The sequence below is a fragment of the Sarcophilus harrisii genome, chromosome 2 (assembly GCF_902635505.1).
Source record: "Sarcophilus harrisii chromosome 2, mSarHar1.11, whole genome shotgun sequence".
NCBI classification, from domain to species: Eukaryota; Metazoa; Chordata; class Mammalia; order Dasyuromorphia; family Dasyuridae; genus Sarcophilus; species Sarcophilus harrisii.
The window spans coordinates 21,523,093-21,535,718 of NC_045427.1; the positions used below are offsets into that span (position 1 = coordinate 21,523,093).

At 38.1% G+C, this 12,626-nt stretch overlaps 1 protein-coding gene across 1 annotated transcript in view; it reads left to right on the forward strand.

The window, feature by feature from the left end:
• Window positions 1-12,626, forward strand: part of LOC105749124 (zinc-alpha-2-glycoprotein) — a 66,841-nt gene that overhangs the window by 24,130 nt on the left and 30,085 nt on the right. Inside the window, exons 2-3 of the mRNA XM_031949733.1 lie at window positions 10,279-10,399; window positions 10,902-11,159. The gene's annotated coding sequence lies outside the window, so the exon portion shown is untranslated. The remainder of the gene's footprint in view (window positions 1-10,278; window positions 10,400-10,901; window positions 11,160-12,626) is intronic.

Here is a 12,626-nt window from a genome sequence, read left to right on the forward strand (position 1 = left end):
TGCATATATAAGCACCTTTACATAGATTTACACACATATACTATATAGGCATATATAGGGCAGCTAGGTGGCACAGTGGACAGAGTAACAGGTCTGAATTTAGAAAGACTCATCTTCCTGAGTTCAAATCTGGCTGCGGACACTTCTTAACTATGTGACCCTGGGTAAGTCACTTAATAATTTTTGGCTCAGTTTCCTTATCAGTATAATGATCTGGAGAAGGAAATGGCAAACTTCTCTAGTATCTCTGCCAAGAAAAGTCCAAATGGGGTCAGTGAGGAGTGGAACACAACTGAAATGATTAAAACAACAACATACAATATACAATACACATTCATACCTATACATACATATATACATAGACATATACACATATACTTTTAAATTGTAAACACATATACAAATACATATGTACACTATGCTATACTTTTTTTTTTTTTTAAAGCAGCGTTATATTTGTAATGGTAATTATATGTAACAATTTCCTATTTGTATTTGAGCAGCATGGACTGAATGACTTTTATGATTAATCACTAGGGGATTCACTCAAGGCAACGGACAGGAAGAATAGAGCTCAGTGAGCTGGTCTGAGAAATGTTTTTGACTTTAGGAGGAAGAAAGGGATCTAGCTGGGAGATGGCTTAGAATATCAGAAGACTAGGTTTAGAATAAACCAGACCGTCCAGTCCAGGGCAAGACAGGAGGACAATTTCAAACATGCTTTCTCAGTTCCCAGGGACCTGGGATCCATTGAGGAAACAGCCATCAGAAAAATGTTGGCCACTTGGATGAATATCCAGTTACAAAAATTGTTTGGGAGAGGAGAAGGAAGAGAGAGGCAGGAGCTAAAAGCTTTTAGAGTCCTTGACATTTGTCCTCAGGAGAAATAGCAGTATTTTGGACTAATCCATTTAACTTAAAAAAAAAAAAAAGAATTAAAGAAATAGTTACAATGAACCACATACCTTTATATAATTTAATGTTAAAGAGTAATTTAGGGATATGCACAAACTTCATTCTCATAATTTGTCATCATTGTTCAGTCATTTTTCAGCTGTGCCTAACTCTTTGTAATCCCATTGGGGATTTTAAAAAATATAATAGTCTTTTATTTTCAAAATGCATGCAAAGATAGTTTTCAACATTCACTTTTGCAAAACCTTATGTTCCAAATTTTTCTCCCTTCCTTCCCCCACCATCCTCTCCTAGACAGCAATATAGTTAATATTGTTAACATATATAGTTATAGTAAATATTGTGCAGTTCTTCTAAACCTGTTTCCATATTTGTCATGCTGCACAAGAAAAATCAGATCAAAAAGGAAAAAAATGAGAAAAAAGAGCTAGCAAACAACAAAAAAGATGAAAATACTATGTTGTGTTCCACATTCAGTTCCCACAGTCCTCTTTTTGGATGCAGATGGCTCTTTCCATCACAAGTCCATTGGAACTGGCCCGAAATCACCTCATTGCTGAAAAGAGCCATATCCATTTGGGATTTTCTCGGTGGAGATAGAGTGATTTGTCATTTCCTTCTCCAGCTCATTTTACAGATGAGGAAACTGAGGCAAAGGCAAATAAGGTTCAGCGACTCGCTCAAGGTTACACAGCTAGTTTCTGAGGCTGATTTGAACTCAGAAAAATGAGTCTTCCTGTCTCCAGGCCCAATGGTCTACTCACTGCCTTCTTCTGTATAATAGCTGCTTTTAGTGAAAGCATGCCCTTCTTTCACCGGCTTTTGATCTTCCCGGAGACTATGGTTTCGAAAAATCTTTATGCTAAATTTACATCATGGTATCCAAAGATAGATGTTGTGTAGTAAAAAGAGAAACAATTCCAAGTCAAAAGATTTGGTTGCAAATCCCAGTTCAGCTACTTACTCCCTGTCTGACCCTGTCCAAGAATTTCTGACAGGAAAATTGTTATATACATATAGGATTTTGGTGCATTCCTGCAAGTATAGTTTCAAGTTTAAAGCTGCTTTATCTCTTTGGGCCTCAGTTTCTTAATCTGTAAAAAAAAAAGATGGTTTGACTAAAGAGGTCCCTCTTGGCTAAAAGTTATCATATTTCCATTCTTAAATGCATTTCATTGGTATTGTTTGATTTGCATCAGGTAATAAGAAAGCAACAAGAATTTATAAAGCACCTAATGTGTGTTAAGTTTTGTGCTAGGTGATGGGGATACAAAGAAAAAAACAGAGTCCTAGTCTTAAAGGAACTTAGAAGAGAGACACTATCCGCACATGTGGGTGTAGCACCATCTTTTTTTTTTTTTTTAGTGTAGTAAGTTTATTTATTTTTATACACATTGCTTTATGAATCATGTTGGGAGAGAAAAATCAGAGCAAAAGGGAAAAACCATGGAAGAGAAAACAAAAACAGAAAAAAAAATGAACGTAGCATGTGTTGATTTACATTCAGTCTCAGTTCTTTTTCTGGATACAGATGACGTTGTCTGTCCAAAGTCTATTGGGATGGCTTTAGCTCATCACTGAGAACCAAGCCTTTCATAGATGATCATCGCATGTTCTTGCTGTTACTGTGTACAATGTATTCCTGGTTCTGCTTGTTTCCTTCAGCATCAGTTCATGTAAATCTTTCCAGGCCTTTCTATAATCAGCTGGTTCATCATTTAAAAAAGAACAATAATATTCCCATTACCTTCATATATCACAGCTTGTTCAACCATTCCCCAACTGATGGGCATCCACTCTTTTTCCAATTCTTTGTGTAGCACCAACTTCGATAGCATTTAGCTTGGAGACTTTTGCTGTTGCTGTGCTTTTAGGAGGGGAAAACATCTTGGGAGACAAGATAGTTAACTATGATGCAGAAGGAATCCACGAGAGGTTCCACTGAAAGCATTATGTTTAAATTACAATTGATTTTGTATAATAATTGCATTATATATAATAAAATTTAATATTGTGATAAATGCAACAAGTTGCATTAAATTTAAATTAAATTTCCTGAGGAAAATGCTGAGTTGTCCAATATCTGTGAGGAGTCTGGAAGAGAACTCTGAAAGTTTGTTGTTTGAGAGAACATGAAGAGATATGTTGAAGAGAAATCCTGAGAGAGACTTGAATTCCCATTCTGATAGAACAGAGACAGAGAGAGAGAGACAGAGACAGATAGACAGAGACAGAGAAGAAACAGAGAGACAGAGACAGAGACACCCACAGAAAGAGACAGAGACAGATAGAGTCAGAGAGAAGAAACAGAGCTCTAGAGACAGAGACAAGGACAGGGACAGACAGAAACAGACAGAGAGAAGGAGGAGAGAGAGAAGAGGAAAGACAGTGAAAGCTTATGGGAAGAGAGGTTTCTTTGACATTCACAAACTAGGGAGAAGGCTCGGTGCTAATTGATTAATGAGAAAGATTATGCTTTTCTTTTAATTAATAAGAAAGTACCAGGATATAATCCTCCATTGCCTTAGACAGGATAAAGAATTTATAAGGAAACAAACTAGTAACATTCCGTTGATTGATGGTTAATTGCCAATTAGTGTACAGTATAGCTACTGCACATAGGAAATGTGTGGAGGTTTATTACATTAATCGATGGTTAGGTGGCGAAGTGAATATAGTCCCCAGTCTGGAGTTATGAAGACTTATCTTTCTGAGTTCAAATCTGGCCTTAGACACTTACTACCTGTATGATTCCAGCCAAGTCACATAGCCCTGTTTGTCTCAGTTTCCTCATCTGTAAAATGAGCTGGAGAAGGAGATGGCAAACTGCACCTGTGTCTTTGCTAAGATAGACAGAGAAGAAACAGAGAGAGACAGAGAGATAGAGACACCCACAGAGAGAGACAGAGACAGATAGATAGAGACAGAGAAGAAACAGAGAGAGATAGAGAGAGACACCCACAGGGTTTGGGAGAGTTGGACATGACTGAGCAAAAATCATCCCTACACAGTGTTTGGTACCTAACTATATACACAAATATTCAAAATAGATACAAAATAACCTGGAAGTCAAGGCAATAGCCCCTGGGGGCAGGATCAGGAAAAATCTTATGTAGAAGATAAAGCTGGAGTTTGGGATTGTAAGGGACTAGAGATTCCAAGATGATCGAGGTCTGGAAGTAGCAAGCACAATTTAGGCACGACGTGAGTTGGGGCAGCCAGAGAAGTTACATTACCCTCTAAGACAAGTGCTTTTTTGTACCCATTTTACAGAACTGAGAAATACCTTAGAGTACAGAATGTCAAAGGAAAATCTTATAACACAGAATATCAGAAATGGGAAGGGCCTTAGACATAGAATGGTACAACTTTGAAATATAGCATGTCAAGATCAGGGGAAATCTTAGAACATAGCATGTCAAAGCTGGAAGATGCCATAGTACAAGGAGTGTCAGAACTAGAAATATAGACCTAGAACTTCTGGAAAATTTAGAACATGGAGTATCACGAGTAGACAGAATCTTAAAAGCAATCTAGTCCAACCCCATGGTGATATTAATGAGAAAACAGGTCCAATTGATCGGCATACCCTTAGTTTCCAGTGTTTGGCTGCCATGAAAAGTGCTGCTATATATGTTTTTGGTATATATGGGCCCTTTTCCTCCTTTGATCTTTTTGTGGCGTAAACCCAGTAGTGGTATAACTGTATGCACACCTTGGTAAATTTCTGGGTTTAGAAATTGTTTTCCAGGGATTTCCAGGGGCTGAAATGAGACAAAATGACTAGACAAAACCACAGGATCTCCAACAGTGCACAGGTGTGCCTGTTTTTTTGGCAGTCCCTCCAATATTCTTCTTCGTTTTACATCTTTGCCAATTGATGGAATGGAAAATGTTAAGTGGAACCTCAATCGTGCTTTAATGTGCATTTCTCTATTAGTGATTTGGAGTATTTTTCTTTGGTTGTTGATTTCTTTTTTATGTCATTTTATCATTTATGTTTGGGTAAATGACTTTTCTGATTCTGATTTATTCTCCTCATCCTTTTCCTTTTTTGTAGTCTGAATCCTACTGATCCCCCTCCTCCGCAATCATATTTATATAACACTTTTAGGTTTGCAAAGTACTTTACAAATATTATCTTATCTTCTTCTCACAAAGCCCTGGGAAATATGTACTTTGTAATCTTTATAGATGAGGAAACCAAAGGATGGAGAGTTTAAGTGATTTGCTTACAGTCACACAGCTGGTAAGTGTTTGAGGTTGGATTTGACCTCAGGACTTCTCGGTTCAATTTTCTATCTTCTTGGCCACCTGACAGGGAGCTGTTTTCCTATGGTGAAAGATCAATTTCTAGAAAACTCTTAGGGGGGTGGGGAGGAGGGTGACCACAGCCAAAATTGTCTTTTCCTTAGGTGGTACAATGGATAGAGCTCTGGGCCAGGACTCAAGAAAACCCGAGTTTAAATCTGAACTCAGCCATTTACTGTGTTACTTAATGGTTATTTGCCTCAGTTTCCTCAGTTATAAATTGGGGATAATAATACCTACCATCCAGAGTAGTTGTGAGGATCAAATGAGATAAATAGTGTTTGTAAAGTCCTTAACAGATCCTGACACACAGTAGATGTTTAAGAAATGTTTACTTTTTACCTCCTTCCCTTCACTCATTTCAGTCAGAGCCAGTCTTCCAGGTAGAAGGGAGCACTCCAGAGAATGAAACTGAAGGGTTGATATTTAATTGTTCATGGAGCTGATGTGCCTTTTTTTTCCCTGAGGCAATTGGGGTTATATGACTTGCCCAAGGTCACCCAGTTAGATCTTTCTGAATGAAGGCTCTAAGAACATAAATGGATGTGTAGGAGGCTCACTGCTGTATACGCAATAATGATATCAATGGCTGGTGTTTACATAACTCTTAGATTTACAAAGGGATTTATTTACGTCATTGTGTCATTAAAGGCTTAAACCTTGGAAGATACTTAGACAATGCCTTGGGGCAGAAAGCACAAGTAGGTAGAATCGGATGTGTGCAGCATCCTGAGTGTCTGTGATTGCCCACAGTGGGCATGGAGAAAAGTGGAACAGGCCAAAATGAGGTCTCTGGCTCTTCCCCTCTCACACAGAACTATTTCTCTTTTACCTTGTTGGAAGTAGACAGAAAAGGTGGAAAGATTGTTTGGGTCCTTTTCATGTGTAGAAAATGGTAGAGAACAACTCGGAGGTTGGGAGGAGCATTCTGGGAGAACAAGAATTTGCTACTAGCCTCATTTTATTCATCCTGCTTTTTAAACGTTTAAGAAAATTATCCTTTTATGTAGCAATAATATGTATATGTATTATGTATTATACTATGTACATATATGCATAGTAATTAATATCAATTCATCACAAGGAAGAGATTCAGAGATGAAAATAATAGAGACTAGGAAGAGTAATAAAAACTCCAAACTGGGTCCTGAAGACTAGGATGCAACATTGGAGGGAGTGGTGCTGGTATAAATACAGCAAGAAAGGGAGGTTCATAGAATTTGTAACTTGCCCATGGCTGTACAACTACTAAACATCGTATGTATATATATAGACACAGAAATGTTCCTTCAATCCCATAATTAGAAATAATAACTCATACACTCTTCCCTGTGCTCTGCTTCCCCATCCAGTTAGCAAGTCCTATCGTTTCTACCTCTTTAGCGTCTGTTGAATCCACTGTTCCCTCTCCTTGCAACCATCCTGGTTCAGATCATCACCTCTTCTCACCTAGACCAATGTAGTAGCCTCCTAATTATGCTTCTCATTTCTGGTCTTCCCTTTTTCTAATCTATCCTCCACATTGTTCTCTGAATTTTCTTTCTTTTCTTTTTTTCCCCTTTCCTTTCCTTTTTTCTTTTTCTTTTCTTTTCCTTTCCTTTCTTTCTTCCTTCCTTCCTTCCTTCCTTCCTTCCTTCCTTCCTTCCTTCCTTCCTTCCTTCCTTCCTTCCTTCCTTTCTTTCTTTCTTTCTTTCTTTCTTTCTTTCTTTCTTTCTTTCTTTCTTTCTTTCTTTCTTTCTGCTGAGGCAATCGGGGTTAAGTGACTTGCCCAGGGTCATATAGCTAGGAAGTGTTAAGTGCCTGAAAACAGATTTGAACTCAGATCCTCCTAACGTAAGGGTTGGTGCTCTATCTATTGTACCAACTAGTTGCCTTTCTCTGAATTTTCTTGGTGGAACCCTTTGATCAATCCCTCTACCTCAAACTTTTAAATACTGTTTTAAACTCTTGACCCTGTATTTTTAGGTTTTTCACCATCTTGGGTCCAGTCTGCCTGGCATTTTTCTCATACTACTCCCTTTTTGATAAACTGTGTTCAATCAATCATTTAAGAAGTATTTATTAAGTACCACTTAGGCATTGTAGGAAGTGTTATCTATATCTATATCTATATATAGATACAGATGAAATAGTTCTTACTTATTTTTTCTTGTACTTTTCCATTAAATATTTTTTCTCCCTCTCAATTCCAGTTTAAATAAAAGCCCCCTTCAAACAGATATGCACAATCAAGCCAAATAAATCTCTTACCCTGGCCATTTTGGAACACACACACACATACACACACACACACACACACACACACACACGCACACACACTACTATAAATACTTTTATGGACAGCTGAGTGGCAAGATGGATAGAGCACTGGTCTTGGAGTCAGGACTCGTCTTCCTGAGTTCACATCTGGTCTTAGGTACTCACTAGCTGTGTGACCCTGAAAAAGTTGCCTGACCCTGTTTGCCCAGTTTCTTTATCTATAAAAGGAGCTGGAGAAAGACATGGCAAATGACTCTAATATCTTTACAGAGAAAACCACAAATGGGGTCAAGACAAGTCAGACATGACTGAAAACAACTGAACAACAAAAGTATCTTGGGAAAGAGGCGATTTATGGCTGGAGAGATAACTTGAAAAATAAAAGATCTATACCCTTCCCTTGGAAACATTAAAGGAAAAGACAGAATAGTGTTTCCTGAGAGACTCGATGAATTTAGCGTCAAGGAGAGAGAATCTGAGACTTTCCATAAAAGAACTGAATCTAGCTCTTAACCTATGATAAAAAATAGACTCAGGAGAAGATAAATTAAAGTTATTTTTTCAAGAGACTTTGACATCTTGAGAGAGCTAAATGGTGGAACTGTATTTCTAGAATTGAGAATGTAAGTAGTTGTAGGGAATAGTTAGAAACCAATTTTGTTTGAAGCTTAATCACTGTGAAAGTAAAAGCTACCGATAATAGCTAGCATTTATATTGTGCTCGAAGGTTTTCAAAGCACTTTGCAAATATCATCTGCTCCTCACAGCAGCCCCCGGGAGGTAGGGGCTATTAGTAGTTTCATTTTACATAATAAAGAGAGAAGGCAAATTGAGCTTGTGATTTGTCTAGGATACACAGTATTTAACACAGGATTAAAACTCAAGTTTTCCTGATTCTATTGCATCACCTGGATATATAAGTGTCTTTGCATTGTTTGTTATAGTGTTAATATATTGTGTTTAATGGTCATATTCCTGCTTATTTCAATTTATGACATTTGAGAGGAAAGAAAGCTTAAAGGCACATTTTTAGTATTCAGTAAATGACTTTTGATCATCCTGATGATACGACGTAGTTGACACTTAACAAAGATTTGTCGTTTGAGGGACTGGGCGCAAGAACTGGGGGCTCACACATCAGGCTGGTTTTATGTACTTAGAGCAGCCATTCAGAATCCACAAATGGATCCTCAGTCCACCCTCCACTTCATTAACTTTCCAGAGCACGAGGAGAGAAGAGCTGGAAAAGAACCTGGTGAGAAAACAAACCACAGGTTGTTTACAAAGGATAAACCATCTTTACTCCAGCCTCCTTCCATGAGTAATCCAAGGGTACCAAGTCCCTTAGCACCTGCTCTCAGGGATACAGCCTTATGCTGCCACCTGCTGGCCCGCAAGGTCAATGTCACCTCACCAAAGCAGTCCCCTGTTTAAGTCTCCTTTATCTCAGGGAGGGGTTAGGAGAGATTAAGATCATGGTGCCTAGAGGTAGAGCTGGACTGCGAGTCAGTTTTGGAGGCTTAGAAGACAGACTGCAGTAGAAAGATGGCTGGCTTTGGAGTCCAAATATGGGTTCAGATTTGAACTTGGTGACTCCCTATTTGTGTGATTTTGGGCAAATTCACCACTCTGGGTCTTGGCTTTCTCACTGAAAAAAAAAGGAAGGGGTTGGACTAGAATCAGTGGTTCTCAAACTTTTGTTTTCAGTATCTTTATCCTATTAAAAATGATTGAGGATCTCTCCAAAGCCTTTTTGTTTATCTGGATTATATTTATAGACATTTACCATATTGGAAATAAAAACTATTTTTGAATTTGTAGATCCTCTAAAAGGGTTTCAGAGATCCTCAGGATTCTCTAGACCATACTTTGAGAATCACTGGACTAAATTCTATATTTCTGGCTCCAAGTTTATGATTCTTTTATTCTGTTTTTCCTTATCACCTCTGGCTTTTGTATCTAGGGACCTTGAAATCTGCCATTTCCTCCTGCACATAACTGTTATTATGGCATTTTCCAGCGATTGAATGATCGGTGATAGGATGAAATGGGGGATGTCAACTGGGTGTCAAAATGCAGAAAAGGCCAAACTGAGCTGAAAGTACAAACATTTTTTAGGAGAAAAACTGAGGCTCCCGGTACAAAGTACAAAGGAACTTACAGCCTAGGAGAGGCAGGGGCAGTTTATGCTTGAAGACCACAAAAGAGAGGTTTGAAAATCCATTAGGGTAAAGAATGGACAGTCTTTCCGAGGAACAGGTGGGACACAGAAGTGGGATGTTTTGTAGGAACAGCTGATTGCAAGGCTAATTTAGGCTAGTTTGGGACCCACAGCTCAACAAAGTTAGCCAGTCACCAGCAAAGGCAGCAAGACTTTGATTCCTTGCAAGCTTCTGATTGATTCAGCAAACTGGTTTACTCTGTGTACAGAGTAAGGCAATTTATAGAAAATAGACATATTAATCTTGGGATATTCCCACAGGGAGCGAGAAAAACAGAAGTAGAATAATGAAAGAAAGACAATATCAGCTTTTTAGAGCTGAGAGATACCAGAATGCTCCTTTATTGGCAATATAATGGAAAGAGCTCTGAATCTAAAATCAGGAGAAACTGAATTCAAATTATAGCCTTTGCATTTCTCAGCTCCATGATCCATGGCAAGTCAGTTGACTTTCCGAGCTTCCATTCTCTTGCCAATAAAAAGATCATTGAATTATTGTGAAAATAAATATTGTAAAAAAATAAATGTTAGAGGAAGATAATCTAATTCAAATTCTCATTTTTTTCTCTCAGAAAATGGCGGCCCAGAAAGGCTAAATAACTTGAGAAGAATCAAATCCATTGTCGCATAATCTTCTTGTTGCTGTGTCCAATGTTCTCTTGGTTCTATTCATTTCACTCAACATTAGTTCATGTAAGTCTTTCCAGGTTTTTCTGAAATCAGCCTGCTCATCATTTTAATGAACAATAATATTCCATTACTTTCATATACCATAACTTAGTCATTCTCCAATGCAAATCTATCTCTTTTTATGCCATTCAAGGTATTACATAACTAGAGTGCACTTATTGCTCTTCAGAGACTTGGAATCTGCCATTTTCTACTACATGTGGCCCTCCTTATAGAATTTCCCGGAGACTGAATTAATGATTAGATAAGGTGGCCCAGGCCCGCATGAGATTAAGCCCAGGTTAATGAAAAGAATTGAGGGTTGGAATTATGGAGCTAATGTCAGTGAAAGATATCAGAGAAAGGAATGGCTGAGGCAGGACTGCGAATGGCTAAATATGGTTGTTTGTCCTTCAATTTTAAGGAGGATCAGTGACATCACGGGGTGATATCTTGAACTTTTGAGAGAATTGGGTATAAATAAAGCAGAGTTGCATGAAGTCATCAGCCTTACTCTCTCTTCCAGACTCATCAAAGTCCAGTAGCAAGACAAAAGTTAAGGTGACTGGCAATGGCTTGGGATGCAGTGGTTGATCTTGAGGTCTTCAACGTCTGGCCAAGTTCTGAGCTCTCCACAACCTCTGCTTCAGCCACCTTCGTGGCCACTGGACAAATCCACTTCATGTGCTTGGGGTGAACATCTCTTCAATCTGCTTTAGCCCTGGTGTGATAGTTTATCTGGGTGTGTAGCTGCTATGTATGCTACAGCTTCTTAGAACCACAGGTAAGAGTTGGTTGGATCAGGTGGACACCATCAGATGAACAGTCCTGAAAAGGGCGTGGTAATCCCCACACCAGTCCTCCACGGATACTCCATACACCCTGGTTAAACACTATGCTGATTGTCAAGAAAAGGAAGACAAATGAAGTCTCCATATATTTGACTTTGTTTATTCATGAGGTTCTTGAATGCTTATTAATTAATGGAATATCTATATCTATATCTACATAGATAGACATGGACAGTCTTTCCGAGGAACAGGTGGGACACAGAAGTGGGATGTTTTGTAGGAACAGCTGATTGCAAGGCTAATTTAGGCTAGTTTGGGACCCACAGCTCAACAAAGTTAGCCAGTCACCAGCAAAGGTAGCAAGACTTTGATTCCCTGCAAGCTTCTGATTGATTCAGCAAATTGGTTTACTCTGTGTACAGAGTAAGGCAATTTATAGAAAATAGACATATTAATCTTGGGATATTCCCACAGGGAGCAAGAAAAACAGAAGTAGAATAATGAAAGAAAGACAATATCAGCTTTTTAGAGCTGAGAAATACATATATATCTCTTGCCAATAAAAAGATCATTGAATTATTGTGAAAATAAATATTGTAAAAAAATAAATGTTAGAGGAAGATAATCTAACTCAAATTCTCATTTTTTTCTCTCAGAAAATGGAGGCCCAGAAAGGCTAAATAACTTGAGAAGAACCAAATCCATCGTCACATAATCTTCTTGTTATTGTTATATATATATATATATGCATACATATTTACACAATTATCTTGCTGCACAAGAAAAATCAAATCAAAAAGGAAAAAAAAAGAGAAACAAACTAAAATGCAAGCAAATAACAACAAAAAGAGTGAAAATGTCATGTTGTGATCCACACTCAGTTTCCAGAGTCCTCTCTCTGGGTCTGGATGGCTCTCTTCATCATAAGGTCATTGGAACTGGCTGCAATCAGCTCATTGTTCAAAAGAGCCATGTCCATCAGAATTGATCTTCGTATAATTTTGTTGCCATGTACAATGATCTTCTGGTTCTGCTCACTTCACGTAGCATCAGTTCCTGTAAGTCTCTCCAGGCCTCTCTGAAATCATCCTGTTGATTGTTTCTTATAGAACAATAATATTCCAAAACATTCATATGCCATGATTTATTCAACCATTCCCCAGCTGATGGGCATCTACTCAGTTTCCAGTTTCTTGCCACTACAAAGAAGTCTGCCACAAACAGTTTTGTACACGTGGGTTCCTTTCCCTCCTTTAAGATCTCTTTAGGATATAAGCCCAGTAGAAACACTGCTGGATCAAAGGTTCACAAAATATTCTTTTGGGTTTTTATTTTTGGTACAGGATTGAGTAAGTCAATATTTTCAGTAGTATTGTCTTTTTAAAAAAAATCATACTGACTTATTTTACTCATGACAATTAACATTTCTGCAGTTATTTAGGAATGTCTTGATTTCTGCA